Source organism: Colius striatus, chromosome 8, assembly GCF_028858725.1.
Source record: "Colius striatus isolate bColStr4 chromosome 8, bColStr4.1.hap1, whole genome shotgun sequence".
In the NCBI taxonomy this organism is placed as follows: Eukaryota; Metazoa; Chordata; class Aves; order Coliiformes; family Coliidae; genus Colius; species Colius striatus.
In genome coordinates this window covers 36,324,992-36,344,565 of record NC_084766.1, presented here as the reverse complement: position 1 = coordinate 36,344,565, position 19,574 = coordinate 36,324,992, and the positions used below count along the sequence as shown (strand labels likewise).

At 42.6% G+C, this 19,574-nt stretch overlaps 1 protein-coding gene across 2 annotated transcripts in view; it reads left to right on the top strand.

Annotated features, from left to right (window-relative positions):
* C8H10orf90 (chromosome 8 C10orf90 homolog) overlaps window positions 1-19,574 on the top strand; it is a 64,531-nt gene that overhangs the window by 10,741 nt on the left and 34,216 nt on the right. The window lies entirely within an intron of this gene.

Here is a 19,574-nt window from a genome sequence, read left to right as displayed (position 1 = left end):
TTGTTTTACCTGGCCCACCCTCGAGCCTGGCTATGGATTTCTTCAGGGAACTAGGAGAAGACACTTTTGAATCTCAGGTCTAGACTCTGTCTCCTGTTTCTTTAAACCCTTTAGTGAGACATTGACATAAATCTAGATAAACTAGCTGAGACTCCTGACACGAGGAGTGTGTTTGAGCTGTGGATCCCAGCACATGGGAAGAAGGTGGGAGTTGAGATGTGCCCTCCCCATTAGCCCGTCAGGTAGCCTGAACACTGCACCATCTGCCTCCTCTCTTTGAATCCTCAAACCTCTTGTCTCTAAAGTGAGAGACTTTTGCCAGTGGTCCATGGGACTGGGACATCTCACCCTGGCTCAGTGCTGAAGCTGGGCTGAAGCCTCTGTTAATAGCCTGTCTCCTCAGCCATGGCAAGAGAGGACTGTACCTGCAAGAGGACAGCTTCTACATGAGCAGGAATCTTTCCCAAAGCCATAGCTCCACATAGGCTTCCAGCCTCTGCCTTGCACCCCTACAGACCACATGGCCACGTGCCAAAATACACCAAGATCCACAAAATGTCAACAGAAGGGAAATTCTGTGTTTGTGTAGAGATTTCACTCGGATTCTGCTGTGCTCTGGTAAGTGCTGCTGGGGAGAGGTGACGTCTCTGTCACTGGGCAAATAATGCCACTGCTGGTGCTTTGTATTAAGAGGGCTCATTACCTCCACAGTGCTGTTGCTGAAGACGAACAGTCTTCTTTTCACAGTGCAGGAGTTTTAACTGTGCCCTGGCTAAAGATTACCTCAACCTGCTATAAATTGAGATGTTTCACTAATTGGTTTCTTGGTTCATTAGCCAAATTGTGTGTATGAGGGAAATGGAAAAGTCTCAGGACGAGTTTCCCTTTGCAATCCTTAATTTAAATGGTGAATAATAATTTTGTATTGAACAGAACATGTTATGTGATTTGTAGTGATGGGATTAATTTTTCACTGTGGGATCATTTGCCACCCTTAAAACTTCAGGGGAAACTGATCTGCAGTCATGCCTCATCCTGGCACAGTGTGACACCGGCTGGGGGAGGTGTAATCATCAAAGTATAATGTAGGAATCTCAAATTCTCTACTGAAGCACTTTGTTGCAGACAGCTCCTCCTCATATATTGTTTTAAGAAGTGAGATAACAGAGATAAATGGCAAAAGACTTTGAAAGTCAGCTTTACTGCATTGGATACTGTGACTCTGTTTCCATTACAGTCGTGTAAGTAACAAAAATATGATGTGTCCCAAGTTCACTCTTTTCCATTGCAGTGCACTCAGCTAAAAATCCAAGATTAACTCTGAGCAGCTAAAGGGAGCAAATCCCACTAATTCCTCAAAGTGAACGCTGTGGAATGTAATGTATGAATCCTCAGCCATTGATTGTTGTGGCGCGCCTGGGGCACGGGAGGTCATTTGTGAGCAGGGAATTGCTGGTTGCGTGACAGGAAAAAGAGGAGGCTAAACAAAAGGTTAAACTAAAGAAGCTGCTAGAAGCTAGTTGTGCAAGATGAATGTATATTATCTAAATTAATGACAGTAAACCTCCAATTAGCTGAATGCTGATGCAGAATTGCAGCTTTATAAGGTAAATACATGTTTCCTCAAGCCAGAGGGTTGGGTAAGGAAATGTTTAGCCTGCAACTGTAACAGGGTTACAGGTAGATGAACATTTTCTGTGCGTTGGGGCACTGTGACCTCATTGCTCTTGCTGACAAATGGTTACAATAAATCTGTCTTTGCTACCTAACAGCAATACAAGCTATGAAACTTAGGACCTTGTTCTCCAGGGTATCCTTCCACAATATGGGATGGGCAAAAGCCTTGAATGTACTCTTTTGGCTTTTTTTTTTCCCAATAAACAGCTTAGCTTTTATTTTAGAACAGAGATTTCTTCTTTAGCCCAGCGTGTGTTGTTTTGGCACAAATAATTCTGAACCTCTAAACTTGTTTCTGTTGTATTAGTTTATTGAAGTCCTCTGTAAATACACATCAAAGGGAACGGCCGCCAGGAACTTCTGTTGTTGTGGTTTCTTGCAATTTATACGTAGTAAAATAATTGCTTAAGAGAGTTATTTGAACCATTTACTCCTTGGAAAAGGTAGAATTTTCTTGCAGATTCTCTTTATGTGAAAGGTGGCTTAGTCTCCTGGATGTGTCATCTCGCAGTAAAACGCTGCAGTTGCTCACATTCACAGGTACTTGCAGTACACTGTTTAGCTGTGTGTAAGAGTTTGCTGTCATTATGGCTTTGAATACCAGCCAAAAAATGCTCTCTGTAAAGACAAACAAACAAAAAACCTCCTAACAAACAAAATCCCACCCCAAGCCTCCAAAACAACAGCAAACACACACCCCAGACCCACCTTTGCTTTATTTCTTAAGGTCTTATTTTCCTTAGTGTTCCTAAAGGATGCCCACAGTGTCTTTATAATTTATGCCCACAGTGTCTTTTTATAGACACTCTCTGATGGGAGCATAAACCCAGCACTGGGGCAGAGCAAGGATCTGGTTCCATCATTATCCTGATCCTGGTATACGACTTAAATTCATGTTTTTCAGGAAAAAATATATTGTAATGTGTGTGTATCTACCCAGTTGTTTCCCATCTCCCCACACCTCTGCCCATGCACCTTACAAAAGCTGCTTGTGATTCTGTGCATCTCTACCATGTTACTTCTTTCTTGACTTTTGCTGGCAAGTCCCAGCTGTATTTAGTTTTGCAGCATTGGTTCCTTTTCTGGGCCCTTCTGGGAAAATATTGATTCTTAGTGTACTTCTGCTCGTTTAGGATGGAAATGGAGTACAAGGAGATTCTGAGGTACTGCTCTGTGTATTTTATTTACTTACTTTGCTTACTGTACATTTTCCTCGGTCTTGTTGCTGCCCCTTTGTCAGCCTTACATTCTGTAATTCCCAGGTAATTTATACTGGGGGAGAGTTTGTAGTGTCCACTGATTTATCTTCATCCCATCGTATTTCTGAGTTGCCTGTGATATCAATATCCTTTTCTTTAAGACCCTTTTTCTGGGTTACTCAGCACTTCTATGCTGTGTATTCTTATTTGAACTCACTCAATATTGCTTTGTTTGCTATTTTTATGCTCCATGTATAAATGCAATCTTCTCATCTTGACTGTCCTTTGCAATTTTTATATATATACTCTTTAACCTGAGACTCTCCCTCTCCATTCTGCCCAAAGACACAGAGGCTTTTAAAACCAAATTTTCTTCAGCTTTTAGGTTAGGGGAAAAAAAACCCCAAAACACACAGAAACCAAAAACCCAGAAACCAAACAAGAAAACTCTCTCAGCTTTAAAAGCATTAACTGTGCTATTCTATTTCGTGCTGTTCCATTTTGGTGTAGATGGAGCCAGGCTTTCTTTGCAGGGCTCCTCCTTAGTGCTGAAGGTTTTCCCTCTCCCTTTCTCTCCACTGCATTTTCCTGCACAGAAAGTGCTCTGTTAGGATGGGGCTGTTTTTTCTATGAGTATTGATCTTTTTTTTCCTTGTGTCCATCTCTGTCTTTCCCTGTCCTTCTAAACTGAGGAGAGATTGCTCTCCTGAAAGCTGAGTGGTATTTCCAACACAGATAGTCAAAGGCAAATAGATATGTTGCTTGACCCAGGTCACGGGCTGGCCATCAGCCCAACTTTTCATTAATTCATTTTTACCTAGTTTTGATCTCTACTGCTGTTTATTTTACATTTTTAGCAATCTCTAAGAGACATTTAGCAAAGGCTTTGGATAGAAGATGAATTCCAAACTCCATAGCCTTTCCTCATATTGTATTTTCAAACTGCAATCCTCTTGAAAGGTCACTTGAAGGCTTGAAATACTTGAGCATTTAGATTGTTGTTGATTTTTCTCATGGTGGTTGACAAGCCATCAAGCTCCTCACCCTCTTCTGCTAAAACCAGAGTAAGTGGTTACATTTTTCTTGTGAAGAAAGAGCCCACTGAACTTCTTTCATCCAGCTGCTGGTGAAACTGCATTATACATGGAGGGATATCTGCAGAAATGACACACATATCAGACCAAATAGCATAGACCCTAGCATGTTAAAGGAAAGCACTATATTCAAGTGCTTATGGTGACTGGTTCATTTTCACAGACCAACCTTTCCATTACAACAGCTCTGTACATCCCCAGGGAGATGCCATGGTGACTATTGTCAGTGGCTGGTTTGTGTGGGGCTCTTTTTGTGCACGGAACAGTCCTGGTCATCGTGCTGTTAACAGGATTTTAGTTGTTGTACACTTGACTATGGATGTGTTGTGTGGGACAATTATTCCTAGCTGGTATCTTGTCTCTTTCATCAAATCTGGCTGAAATGAGGATCATTGGGTTTGCATTCTCCAGGCAGTCCTAAGCAGTGTACGATTTCACAGATGTTTTATGGTTGACTAAAACACTGAATCGACTCAGAAATGGCTGAAGACCATTCTTTCAGGAAATTTATTTGTAAGTTGAGATATAGCTGCTCCCATATGTGTGCAAGGGTCACATTGCTGCTTTTATAACAACTGTGCAGAGAAAAAACCCAGGCTGAATGTTTTGGCGAGATGTTCACTTCTTTCAGCGTTGGCCTGGGTCGCACTGGATGATCTCTCGAGGTCCCTTCCAACCCTTAAAATTCTGTGACCTGCCTACTTATGAGTTTGATGCTGTTTTAATTAGTCTTTAAGCAGCATGATGAAGCCTGTAAACTTAAATGTGTTATCTTGATCCTCTTTTGTCTTTGAGATCAGTATATTTCTATTGCTCCACTCCTAGCTGATGGCCTTAAAGTGCTTCTCCACGTTGTTTCTAGGCTTTAATGATCCAGCTCTGAGTTGACAAAATGCAGAGTATTGAGTTATGGCAGAAAAATGTTAATATCATCCGGTTGGGGGTTTTTTGGAGGGAGGAGGGGTGTGTTTCTGGGAGAAGATAGATCACATAAATGAGGCAATCATTGCTGAGAAGCTAGCTTCATTTTTTTTCCCTTCTCCAATGCAAAGTGCCAAGCCTTTGTAAGAAAATAGAAAGTGGTGAGTACTTGATGGAACTCCACAGCAAAAATATAATAGCTCTGCATATCCCTCTTTGAAAAGCTGTGAGCCTGGGTGTTTTTTTGGTAATGAGTGGGGAAAGTAAATTGCATATCATTTCTGCAAGGGAATTAGCTTGTATTTATTTAAGGCTACCAGTGTTTATTATAACTTAGGCTTTTGGAGAGACAGATTTAAAACCCCCATGCTTTCTTGGATTTATGATGAGGGATTTGTGTTTGGTTTCCACCACAATTAAATAAAACCTTATCTCTAAGAAAAGAACTATTGAACATATTTTGAGTTCTGATTAAATGTTCCTCAATTCAGTATAATCCGATGTCATCTTCTGTTTGGCAGCCACACAGCAGCCTTTTGCTCACTGTCTTTAGATTAATTCTCTTCCTGTTCCAGAGTGTAATATACCTAGTTTGTTTAGAGAAAGGGAATATGTTTCATATTTAAAAATCCCTTTTTCTGCAGTTACTGCATCTTTGCAGATTTAATTAGGTCTCAGTCCCTTCCAAATCATGTGAAGTCAAAGGTCCCATCTCACTTGTCCCTGAGGCATCGTTACAAAAAGTCCCCAGATGGAGTCTAGTTTCTAACTGATGACTTTACCATATAGGGGCTAATTACTTCTAATCTTACACATTGATGAGACTGTATTTTATGTCTCTGAGCCACTGAAAATGTAACTGCCAAATTACCCTCTGCTGTAATATGTGGGTTATTTCTGCATTAAATGGACCAGCTTCACGGATGCCAATCCCCTCCTGCCAGGCCCTCGCCTTTTCAACCACAATTACTTCTGGCACCCGGTTCCATCTGATGAGCCTTTGTTAAGCCATCTTATGATCTCGGCTAAGCTGCTGGTGCTTGTCTGATTTAAGCCAGGAAAGGGTGAGCAGAGCAAAGGAGGGGAGCCAGAGGTGCGAGTCCCACGGAGCCTGTGTGCTGCTCTCAGGAGCTGCTGCTGGTTCCTGTACTTCACTTAGCCCTGCCTTCAACCTCTGCCTTTTTTCTTTTGATGGGCAATAACCTCCATTAGATCTTTAAAAGAAATGACTCAACACTGTCACCTTCTGAGAGGGGGGGAAAAATGTGTATTTGGAAGTCTATAATGCATGAAAGTGGTGGAAGGCTAATCTAGTATAAGCTGCCTTCAGTCAGCCCTCTTAAGCACTATGGAAGAGAAATGAACACCTAAAAAGCAGCAAATAACTGAAATTGCACTCTGATTTCATGGCTATATGTGATAGAGGTCAGTAGCATAAAGCTGTTTATTTCTTCATACAAAGCAGCTGCTGTTATCATAACTTGCTGTAGGCTAAGGTGTTGGAAACGCCTCATTCAAGGAAATACTGTATTTTATTAGGACATTACTTCATACCAAGTAGGCTTTTTTCCCTGCTTCGCTCTCTATTGTCTTTGACCCAGCCTGATGGAGCTAACCTTCGGGTCCCTTCCCCAAAGGAGGAGTTTGTTCCAGGAATCTGAGTGTCAAGTATATACTGATTGGGGTTTAGTGTATTCCAGACATTAATCTAGCTCTGTCAATAAGTCATTGCTAATTGGGAGCTTTGGTAGAAGAGCAGGGGTTGGGAAGAATGAATTTTGGAGATGGCAGAACCTTCCCCTTGTCCAGTTTCATGGAATTCCATAGCACCTGCCCTGATTTTAGCCAGGATAGAGATAATTTCCTTCCAATAGCTGATATAGTGTTTTGGCTCTAGTATAAGGAAAAATGTTGATAACACACTGCTGTTTGCAGTTGTTGCCATGTGGTGTTTCTACTAAACCAAGGACTTTTCAGCTTCTCATGCCGTGCCAGTAGAAGGCTGGAGGGTCAGAAAAAGTTGGGAGGGGACATGGCCAGGACAACTGACCCAAACTAGCAAAGGGATATTCTACACCACATGCCCAGTATATAAACTGGGGGGAGCTGAGTGTGGGGGCAGATCACCGCTGGTGCACTGGCTGAGCATCAGTCCATGGGTGGTGAGCCATTGCATTGTGCATCACTTGTATTTCTTGGGGATATTTCACTCTCTTTTTTTCAGCATCCTTATCATTACTAGTATTTATTTAGTATATTTCAGTTATTAAACTGTTCTTACCTCAAGCCGTGAGTTCTGTTTGCCAATTCTCCCCATGCCACTGGAAGGGAGAAGGAGTGAGCGAGCAATTGGCTGCGTGTTGCTTGGTCGTTATCTGGGGTTAAACTGCTGCAGCACCTTATTGATTTAGCTATTACTTGTTAAAAGCAACAGGGAACTAAGCTGACAGTACTCTCTGGGGGAGAGGGTGGGGAGAAACCCAATAAAACCACTAAAAAACTAAACACCCAACCCTGAAAATCCCTGCTGGTTACCACAGCCAGAAACACTAACTTATACCCGAGGAACAGAAACATTTTGTGCTCACTTTCTGTGCTTTATGTAAATAGATTTAGAAAAGGGCAACAACCCATCACTGAATTGTGGATTAATAAATTTACCTTAAATGTTGAACAAGGGATACAAATCTGTATTTATATACCTATCAGCACTAATGTTCTGGCCAAGGTGTTAACCCCAGCATTACTCTAACTAATGCAGTAACATGTTTAGAGAAGTAAGATGGTCCTAAATCAATATGATGTAGGCTAATATTCCAAAATAATGCTTTTTCTTGAGGATGTGACCATTTTTTACTTCATTATTCATGTTATTTTAAATAAATTGATGAAATCTGGGGTGTTTCTAATGTCATAGAGGTGACTTCTGTCCTGCTAAGCACCCAAGTTGCAAATTTATGAGGCTTTTTATTTTTCTTTTGGAAAAACACTGTCCTGAAAGCCTGTTTTTTTTCTGGTCTGATACCTTTAACCCAAATGAGTGTAAGAGCAAGCATGCTGTTGTGCCTGCCTTTGCAGGTACCTTTTGAGTGTGTGTCTGTGTGTAACAGCAGTGCTCCAGCACTGCGATTGCCAGGATGTATCAAGCCATGCACAAAAGAGAAGCCCTGAGTTTGGTTTTCCTTTCTGACCATGATTTGAGCTTAGCTCTTTTGAGTGATTAAAGGAGCCCATGACTCTCTTACTGATCCTCTAAGATGGCTTCAATTGATAGGATTTTAATTTACAGTAAAAATGTGCCTTTTAGTCTTGAGTGTCTTTAGTAACGCAGTACCCTATAGATTCGATACCTGCAGATACCAACCTGCATGTGTGCATCGTGGGAAGCCAAATACAGCATCTCTGAGGTCCAGCAGGAGAATAAACAGCTTCTGTTTAAAATACAACATTCCTGGCTTGTGGCTCTGTTTGCCTCTTTGTGGTGAGGCAGCTGTTGGAGTGTCCTCTGCAGCATTTCTATGTGCCCCAGCAAAGGCCAAGCTCTTCTCTGTTTTGCATTTGGCTGTAAAAGTCTCACAGGTGACTTTTTCTGAGTGGATGTAAAAAGTACCCCTTACAAACCAGATAAAGCAAACAGCAAACCAGCCAAAATCCCATCTCTTCTTAAGACCCATTGAGAGTTAACCAAAGTAACTTGAAGTAATCTGATAAAGACATAAATCTGAGCCCACTGGTGCAAGAGAATTGGGATTAAAAGAAGATGTAGTGGTACCATGAGAAAGGGGGAAGAGAGGCTACCTGTTACTCTGAGGAGAATTGGAATTGTTATTTCTGAAGGGAGGGACAGCATGGCTGGTGGAAACAAAGCACTTCAGTGGCCTCTCACACCTACTCACAGTGCTTTTGTGGCTGGGAATTTATCCAGTATCTCTTCCTAAAACGGGAAACTGGGACAAACAGGAGTGTACTCACAGTAATGCATTTATTACCTGAGGTTACACCAGGAGTATAAGTGTGGGGTGAAAAAGGATGGGAGCTGTATTTTCACAAGAACTCAGAAGCCAGGTAGAGCTAGGTGTTGTGTTTTGTCAACACAAATGTTACCTAAGTCGGTTAAGGTGACTGGTAGCGAGTAACCTACTGTCACAGTGTATGTGGAAGTCCATTGCAGAGGTCAGGTTAATAATTACAGCCTATTCCATAAAATGTGACTGTTTCCAATGAGGTTTTTCTTTGGTGCTTTTGTTTCTGTTAGGGAAGGTGAGAAGGGAGAGTCGTGTTGCATCATGTGTGAGTTCAGCTGGGAGCCAGCCCAGAGTGGAGATCTCAAAGTACCAACTTGTGTGAGGGCTGGAATGATGTAGGTAGGCTGTAGAGTTTAATAGCTAAACTAAATTTCCAGATGAAACTCTCCTAAAGGAAAATCCCACTCCAGCTTCTCCTTTGCCAGTGCATCCAGGTTTGCCCTTGCTCTCTGCACAAGGATGAATCTTCTCCACTCCCAATGCTAAGTCCATTGCTCTTGGCTTCGGATCATCACCTGCTCACATCCCACCTGAGCATCAGTGTCACCACTACAGGGTTGTGAGCTCTTAACATACTTCTTGTTGAGCTGGAAAATGCTTGGTAATGTCCTATAGGTCATTCTGCAGCTTCTAGATGGAGGATTTAGTGGTAGTTACTGTTAGAGAGCATATCAATAGTGACCCAAGAGGCTTTTGAAAGCACATTCAGCCGAGTCTGTCTCCTGTAGCTGGTATAGCCAAAGAGACCTCTGGGATCAATTCTTACCCCAAAAGACCAAAGTTGAGAGTGGCCAGAATTTGGGTTGGGCAGCTGTGCTGGATGAAGAGTGCAGCTAAATTATTGTATGGCTTCTCTGTTGGCTCTGGACCGGAGATTTTCACTGAATAGAACAACTGTAGGACAAACAAAGTGGTGGTGGTGGTGGTAATCATCCATAACAACTTAATTTTGCCTTTAATAGGACAGTAACTTCAGCATTTCATTACACCAACCTGAGCTGTTTGGTTATTACTTCACACTGCATTATTCCATGTATTCTCTGTCTTAAAATCTGAGTATACAATGCTGTTCCTATCATAGTAGGCACATTTGGGAAGGTAACTACTCCAGTAATGATTTGCTATGTGACTTGAAGCAGGACAGATGTTGCACATGATTATGTCTAAGGTACAGAAATACTGGGATCAAGCAGTTATGGCATCATTATGTTGGCCTCCACCACTTCAAGCTTCACAACTTCCATAATCTTAGCCTGAGATTTCTGTATGGTTTAGGGAGTGAAAACAAAAAGATGACACTGAAAATACAGAATAACAAGAAAGAGATCACAAGTAGCAAAGCTGATGAAGCCCATGAGCCAGTGCCTGAGACCCAAGTATCACCCTGGTGCTCACCCTCCTCCTCTCATCTCCTTGACCATCCCCTCTTCCACCTCCCACAAGGAGCAGCACCCACCACGAGCTCTGTGGCACTATGAATGTCCTGCTTGGCTGGTCCCCAGATCAAACAGGAGAGTCTCAGTGAACTTCTTTCTGTGGCAGCTTCTCATTTCTACAAAACCATTGTTGTTTGCAGTAAGTTTGTCAGAGATCAGCTATCAACCCCTCTGTCATGTTGCTCGAAACAGCTCCAGGCTGGACAGATAGAAGGATAGAGCCTAAATCAAATTCCATCTGGAATTCAGGCTGGATCAAGCCTTCAAGTAGAGAGCAGAGTGCAAAAGGGGTTCTGGGTATATTGTTATTGTCTTTGTTTCACATGCACTACATAATAACTAGGAAAAAAATCAGGACGTGTAAAACACAGAGACAACTTCCCTGCAAGCATAGCTGTGGCACTCTATCCCACATACTCATGCCCAAGAGGACGTGACCCTTTGTGTTTGTTCCTGAGGCCATCTTGATGACCTCATCATTAAAATGTATGGGCATGTGGATGACTTCATTTGTAGAAGTAGCTCCTGGGGAACAACTGTTGTGAAAATAACTATTCACATGGTGAAATATTTTTCAGACTGTTCTTGCAGCAAAATGACTGGGGGGGGAGGGGGGGGTATTTTACCAATGCAGCCCTGTAGAGCAAGAAAGTCAGCGGCAGGTAAAGGAAAATGTGTTTTCTTATCCATCTATTGCAGCTCTGATGTTGCTGGATGCAGTAATTTGGGATCTGAGCTTTTAGTTTTGCAGAAGAAATGGAATATACAAACAGTCACGAGTTTGGGGTTGTTGCTAGGCAGCAGGTTATTGCTTCATGGAAAAGTGGCCATGGCTGCCTGGGCTGCTGGGCTGGTGGGGCTGGATGGGTGCTGACAGCCCCCAGCACTGCTCCTTCCCATTCAGGTGGCATCCACAGCCAAAAGAGAGCTTGAGAACTCAAAATGTATATTTCATGCCAAACAGTATTTAAAAGATGCCAAAAGTTCAGGTTTTAAGGGCTTTAATGTTTAACCATCAATTCCAAGCTTTTCTGAATGGAAAGCTTCAGTGATTACAAAGGAAAGAAAGGCAATTACCAATTAGCTTTTTATTCAGTCTGGTGATAAACCCCAAGTCCCCCATAACCTGTTTTATGTTCCTATTGCTACATTTTTGTTTTAATCTCTAGCATGATCTGTGTTTCTGAACCTGTTGCAATGGAGTTCAAAAGGGATAAATCCAAGATCAAACAAATCACGGCTGTGTGGTAAAAGCATGCTGTGAGTAGAGATGTGTTTTTCCCATTCCCTTCAAAGGGCAAACCCAGGTAACATTTCACCAACTGAAAAGTTATACAGGGGAGAATAATTGCTAAGTTCAGCTGCATGAAGAGTTGTTAGATTGAGAGTCAAGGCAAGCCAGTGGCAACTAAACTTAGTGGGAGCAAAATAAAACTCTTTGTGATCAAATGAATGACTTAGAAACACACTGTTTTAGGCTTCATAGTTGTTTAAATATTAGCTATTGTGGTTTTTATCCTGTGAACACTGATTATCTTTTTTTCCTGTTGGTTTTATTCTACTGCATCCCCCATTATCAAGCAGTTTGTGGTGTCTGTAGTTACAGCAGTTAATGTGGCTTTCCAGAAAGAAATAACATCCCAAGTATTACAGAGAAATGAATTCTTCTGTTACACAAAAGTGACATGAAAAGTCTATATGGAATCTGACTGGTGCTGTACTGAGTTCAGTTCTGTTGTACAGATCATTCAGTGTCAAATCTGGCTCATGTGAACATCCCATTCCTTTGGTCTGGAAACAAAATTGGACCAATATATGTTGGGTGTTGGAATGGCTGCTTTGATGCCGTGACAAAAGCATCTGTACCCACAGCACACATCATTTTCTGGAGCCACCACTGTATTAAAAGTATAAAAAGGAACAACAACAACAAAAAAATCAATAAAGCAAACACCATTGTTAAGCAAAAGCCTGGTGAAAAAATCCCTGCAGCCGGATAGCTATTGAGTCATGAAACGCGTCCGTAACAGCGCACGGGTTTTCTCTTGTCCTCTCTACAGTTTCTTGTCTTGAAATTATGCTCTTAGCAAAGCAGATAAATGTAAGCAGTACTGAATTGCTGAGGCTAAAACAATTACCTCTGTCTCTTACTATGCATAAGCAGCTCTAGGCAAATGTGCACCTTTTCTGCAACTGCTGCCGGTCCTGAGTGGCGCGAGTGGAATCGTTGTTTACAAACCCCGTTTGTACCGTCCAATTCTGTCCATGTTGTGCCCTTTACATGAACACACATAATAGCACTACAATAACTCTTCATAAATATAATTTTTGGCTGCAGGACTGCCTCTCCTTTGTTTGCTTATGCATAGTGTTTGTCAAGTTTACAGTCACTTAAGGGTTTTTCTGGCTATCTCAAACATTCTTGTGTGTTCAGAACTGGATGTGGTCAATGCAATGTGGATGCCTTAATAATATGCTGTGAAGGGAACTCAGAGTGATGAAGGATCCTTTCCAAGAGCTCTTTCTGTATTAAATGTTTCTGTTACACTTTTATTTTGAGAATACATTCAGTGGTCAATACTCCTGATAACGTTACTAATGAATTTCAGTGCAAGGATCTGAACCCAGTGTTCAGAATGCCTTAAAATTAGGGATAAGGTCAACATGAAACTTCTGACACATCTAGTGTTCATATCGAAATGTTTTGTTCAAGTTTATCTAAGCCTGAAGTCAGTGCTACACATTTCTTACATGAAAAAGCCTCCAGTGACCACCTTGCTCTTGGTATTTTACCTTTCCTGACTCCTGTGTCATGCCAGTGACAGACTTCCAGAGTCTGCCAGCCCTTCTTATTCATCTTTGGTTGCCACCAAACTGCCTTGTCGCACATAGTCACAAACATAACTTTCACGACAAAACTCCTCCCAAGGAATACTTCCAGAGCTGCTGAGACCTCACAGGAGGCTTCTTTAAAAAATAGCTTCTTGGTATCAGCAGCTTTCCAAAAGAACGAGATGTCCACCAAACAAACTTAGACAAGAAACCAAAGGTATCGTTTCCATTGTGTTGTCCCTTACCTTGGTGTGAGAGCAGAGCAGCTCATGCAGGAATTGCAGTTTGCCAGGATTACCTAGAGGGGAGTCCTCTCCTTCAAGGAGAGTTTGGGGCTTTTGCTGCTTATGTGCAGTCTCTCACTGCTTTGCAAAATCCTCTTAGGAAAATGTGTCCAAATTATACAAGAGTATCTGTCTCCCAGAATCCTGGTGAAATATGTGGATAACTTTGCAGTGCTTCTAGCAGTGCAAACAGATGGGTGAAAGCCAATCCCACCTAAGTGAGGGGAACCATGGAGTTTCAAGACTTCTAATGTTTGGCTCGTCAGTCCTGGGGAGCTCGATGGCTTGCTCCTTGTCTCCAGTTCTTCTCACTGCCACAGCCATAGGAACCTGTGACATTTATGGTATCTCTGCCATTTCTACAATGAATCCACTGAAGAAAGGTTATGAAAGAGAATGATTTGGCTGTTAAACACATTATCCCTTGTGATCCTCCCCATTTCTCCCTGCCTTACAGATATTCTTTCTCCAGTACCCTGTTCTGAGCTCCCCATTCACCTCCTACCACAATGTATAAAGATCTCAGAGCTCATCAGGGAGGTCCAGTGACAGAGCACACTGTTTGGACTGAAAACATCAAATCTAAGTCAGTTAAACCTTCCTGTGTGCTTCCATTCGAGTCCTTGGCCTGAGTTCTGTCCACACAGCTGGGCTCCAGCAGGTTTGGTGCGTTAGTCACTGCTTCTAGGGACTGAGGTTTAACACAAGCTTATGCTGCCTACAGAAACCTGGGAATGCATTTTCCTCCCCACACCACTGAAAATTCTAAACCAGAAAAGAACCCAAACAAAAAACAACCTGGGGGAGGGAGAGAAAGGGGAAAAAGGAAGAATTGAAGAACGTACTGAATGTAGTGTCTGTGTGTGAGATGGATATGCTGGAGGTGATTCCCTGCTTAATAAAATCAAGTGAAGATAAAGAATAATAGCAATAATGAAAACAATATTTTTTTTCCTCTTATGCATGGTTTCAGGATATAATTCCTGTGCTCTTTCTGGCCCCCTGACGAGCACCTTGCTTCTAATGGCACGGATAATGAGAGATTTACGACTCCTGGCTTTTTGATAGCAGACCAGAACTCATTTGTCCGTTCCATGGCGGATCCTGTAATCATCTCTGCAGGCAGCCGGCTACAGCTTCAAGGTGTGCAAGCAGGGAAAGATAATTCAGTTAACAAATCTCATGATGCTACTTGTAATAGAAGAAAATCCATCCTGACATCTTCAAGAAAAAAATGTTTTCCTCTTTTGTTTACATAATGAAGCCTGTTCAGACTGAAATGATTTCAGACCCTTTAGTTTACTCTGATTTGGAAACCTTCCCTACAAAGCTGCCTTAAAATACTGTAATCTTTGTGTGTCTGCATTCAAGTACTTTCTTTTGTGGCAAAGTACTTGTTTGTATGTGTTTGGCTTTATTCATGACAAGAAGAATTCCAAGTGAAGGGCTGGCAGCTGTGTTTTCTCCCTTTAAATCTAGATTGCTGTCTGACCCCCATTGTACGTAGGTGTTTGCTACTTCTTATAAGTTCAGCAAAAATGCTTTAATGGGACTGATGTACTCTGCCTGTGTCATCTTCTCTTGATGGGGAAGTTCATTGTGGTTTCTAGCTGTGTTTCAGGTGTGTTCCTGAAGTATCCCAGTGAAAAGTGCTGTTTAGTCTTAAATGAAGGTTGCTGCATGCCAGATCCTGCAGAGATGAAAATCAGGTGTCTTTCTGTGACACCACAAGAGAGTAAAATCCACGTGTGGCTGTGGGGCTGCCTTCATGCCCTGCCTGTGCCCCACCTTCAGTGGGATGCTGCCTGCAGATCATCATCAACTAACACCTCACCTCTTCTTTGAACTTAACATTGCTTCTGCAGGCTCCTTGAAGGAGGGCATGATTGTGCCTGTTCCAAGGCTCTCTGAAGATGCATCACTCTCTCCACTAACCAGTAAACACAACATTCACCCGTATATTCCCTATAAATCCATCTAATATCAGCAGGGACTTTGGCACAAGGTGGAATTTTCAGCATTTGCCTGTCTGTACTGTTGGTACTGAGCATGTGAACTTCAGCTTCATTGTTCAGTTTAATGTTAGATTACAATAGCCTGCAGTGTCAGGATATTCTTTATGACACATGAAGAAGACCAGAAGAACGTGGATTTGGTTCTGGTGTTGGTTCTGGCTTGGCTTTCATCTTAGGTGTACCTGTGATGTCTGGATGGTTTTTCTGGATGACTCACTTCAGATCTGATGAAGTGACTTATGATCTCTCCCAGCCCTTACTGAGAGGGAGCGTGGTGAATCTTTAATGATGACACTCTTTTCCTCAAGGCTTCCTCGGGTATTTGAATTGAAGAAGTCACGAGAAAATTTAAGCAAATCTAATGTTTTAAACAGAAGAAAGGATAAATGAGTTCCTCCAAGTTGATTTTAATGATGAGGTTTCTCTGCTTATAGCTCACAGTAGGAGTACTGCATAGAAGGATTACAACCCTCAAAAAAAGAGCTTTCAGTGATGTATCAGCTGTGTGATTGCTCTGATGCCTGACCTTGCAGCCAAGCCATCAGTGTCCTTTACATACCAGGTCCCAGGTGTGGAATTTGAGCATTTTGGGGTGGTCAGCAGTGCTGGCCTGGAGGCTGAAGTGGCACTGGCTGCCACAGACCTGGGAGGTCTCAGATGGTGGGCTAAGGATGTTGAGGAGTTTGCTCCTTTTCAGTACTTGTGTATTTGTTCTGCAGGGCTGTTTTATGGTGTTTTGAGGGAAGTGTGCTGGAGGTTCCTGAAGAGTTTATCTTGAGGTGATGCTGGTGCCTCAGGGGGGATGGCAGACCTGGTCAGTGCAGAGTAAGCAGGGCTTGGAGCAGCAGTAGTGGAGATGAGAACTGCTGACATGCAATTTGTCAGCGTGTGAATAGTAAATGAACAAAATCTGCGATTTTCATGACAAAAACTGAACGTGAGGCCAGGGCCAGTGGTCTAAAGTAATCCCAGCTCTGCCCAGTGTCACTCTGGGTGTCATCAAACAACACAACCCTCTCCCAGCATCTGTGTGTCTAGCAAAAACCTGACACATCATCAGAACAGCATTATCCATGGCCTGTTCTCACATGTGTCTCATGTTTTGTACAAAACCTCAGCTGTTTACAAAGTGGGCTGTCCTGTGCATGCCAAAGAGTCCCAGTACCCTGTTTTTCACTAGCATCCTCACCTTTGCAGTCTCTCTGTGTTTTAGCAAGCTGATTTACAAGTCCATCTCTTCTGAATCATTATCTGAGCCGGCTGCCAGTTGGCTCGAGGCAGACATCCAGGCCCTGGAGACTGGGAGAATCGGTTCCAGCTGCACTCTGTAATTAGGAAAAGCCTGATGTGTAGCAGGATGTGCAGATGCCTTGCCAAGGAGAACATCACTGGGCTCAACAAACAGTATTTGTGGAGGAAAAAATAGAAGAGTAACAATGTCATAGGGCAAGGTTCACGTGCCCACAATGGCTCCTCTGTTCCTCATCACATCTCTGGTTTGTAAGACGGGGAAGAGAAGGTCTGGGAGGGTTAAACAAATCCTTGGGACTTTGACTCGGACAGAAACAAGTTTCTCATACTCCACACACAGATGGAAAGTACTTGAAATGTCATTTCCTTCGTGTCTTCGCACCAGGGAAAAACTGAACTTTGCATTTTGTTGTGTAGCGAGAGTTACGGTGCAATGTGTTGGGTCAGCAAGGAGAGTTTGTGTGGAGACTCTGTGTGTGACATAGCTCAGCTGAACCCCTGTGCTCCCTCAAGGGTCGTTATGTCAAAGGCAGATTCAAACTCTTTTTAAAGGTTTGAGGGTTTGGGGTTTTTGCATGTTCTGTTGACATGAATTAACAATGCAAAGGTGCCAAGAATAGATGTAATAGGATCATGAAAAAATGCCACCAGTGCCATTTAATCTATTTCAGCAACTAGATTAAATGACCAAAAAGTCTGAGTGTGTTCCAACAACAGGATTCCCATAGGAATACAAGAATGTCACTGCATAGGATATGGTGCAAAGTGCAATGCAAAACACTCTGGATTATTTGGCAAAGGAAAAGAAATACTTCCTCCTCCTCTTCTCCCCATCTTATTCCTCTCCCTCCTGCTCCAGAAACAGCTACTTTTAAAGGCAGAGAAGCAAGAATCAACCAATCTATTCCAAGGGATCAGTGGGCATATGGAAGGTCCCACCTATAGATTATTGCTAATCAGAGGAAGTTACTGTGATAAGAGAAATGTACATTTTAGATGTAAACTGCGGTGTAGGCTTTGACAACATGCTCTTGTTTGACTCTGTAGTACTCAGTCCTCGCACTGAAAGTACGTTTGAATGAAATTAATGAAAGGCCATCTGGCAAAACATGCCTGTCTGGATCTGATTTGTCTCTGGCCAGCCTTCTGGGTTTCCTTGCACACTGGTTGACATTCACAAGTCGATGTTGTCCCATTGTAGCTTTGCATCTCAATCTGAGACAACTGTGGTTTCCTTACTGGAAAGCATTTGAGGCAAATATTGATAACTGAGCCGAAGCTGTAGCTTTAATTACGTACTGGTCTTGCCTTAAATCCGTCTGATAGTTGTTTCTTCATCCTTCTCTGCAAGTTATTTTGTATTTAGTTGTTTTAAAAGTAAATAAGACAACATATGTAACAGCTCTTCACCATGAAGATACTCACTTGTAGTTCACTGGAGTGGTAATACACTGAAAACAAGGTTTCCATGAGGCTGACCCAGCAGTTACCCCATCCCACTGCTTGTGGATGCAGGTGGACTCACTGGAAGTGCAGCCCCTCCTTCTCACTGTGTACCATGACAGGTCCATGGCAGGCTCCAAGGACATCTCAATGGCCCCTGGTTTGTGCCAGCAGTCACCACGATCCAGTGCTAGTGCAGGATCATTGCACTTTCACTGATTGCAACTGGGCTTTTATTTCTTTGCCAAAAAAAGATGTGCAGTGGGCCCTCTGCTCCAGCTATTTTCCAGAGTGTCTTTTTTTTCCATGCTGTGGCTAATGAGTCCAGCTGTTTCCTCTGTTGCTCAGGACTTTCTGTTGCTCAATGACAAAGGCAAACCTCTTTTTTGCTTTTCTTTTAATGCCAGCTATGAACACACACACACACACAGTGGCATTGGCATCTTGGAACTGTGCCAGTAAAGTATTAAAGAATACTCTGGTATGTTAAAGCAGAAGGTTCATCAAACATTCTGTTAGCATTTTGTGATTGCTGTTCTGTGGTGGGACTCCAGGACATCTCTCAATTGGGGACATACCCACTGCCTTGCCCCTCTTCCCTTTCTACTCCTTAGCTGCACACTAAGCCTACTATGCAGCCGTGAAGCCTGCTCTGGTGGATATGCTTTAATGAACAATTCCTAAAGTAGAACTGATTTGTATTTCTCTGTTAAGGTAAGGTTACACTGAAACTCTGCTTAGGAAAAAAATTATCAGCTTCTGTGGCAGGCTGCCTGAATGAAAGAAAAGGAAACTCAAAAGGTTTTACCAGGGGTGTGACTTGTTGCTCTAAAGAAACAGCCAGTAAGGTCGAGAGATTTCAGTCCAGAGCATCTTTGAAAACTAATTTGGGATGCTTATTACAAAAGAGAAAGTAATGTAATTTCTGGCACAGGCTGCTGACAGCAGACTTTAAGGCATCATTGCAACAGCCCAGCCCCTGTGTTAAACAGAAATTAGCTGTGTGTAAGAAGCTGCAGCCAGGCTGGTGCTCCCAGGAAACAAAAGATGACCCAACCAGAGGCTGATGTGCTGATGTAATAGTCATCACTGAACTGCAAAAGCGATGATGTAAGCAAGAGAATTTGTGAGTACGATTGAAAGTGACTGCAGTCCTTTAAATGTGAAGGTGATTTAGTTCAAGGGACATCAAACTCATAGAATCCAGCCCATGAATGTGCTCGTTTGTACTCGCAGCTCTGCAGACACACAAAAGTGACCGGTTGAAATCTGTACTTCCCAGCTTGCCTGATTCCTCCACACTCATGTCTGGAGCCACAGAAATCCAAAGCAAACATAATCAAGCCTTGGATCAATCCTGAACACGCTGTGAGACTGCCTATAAACACATCCTTGCA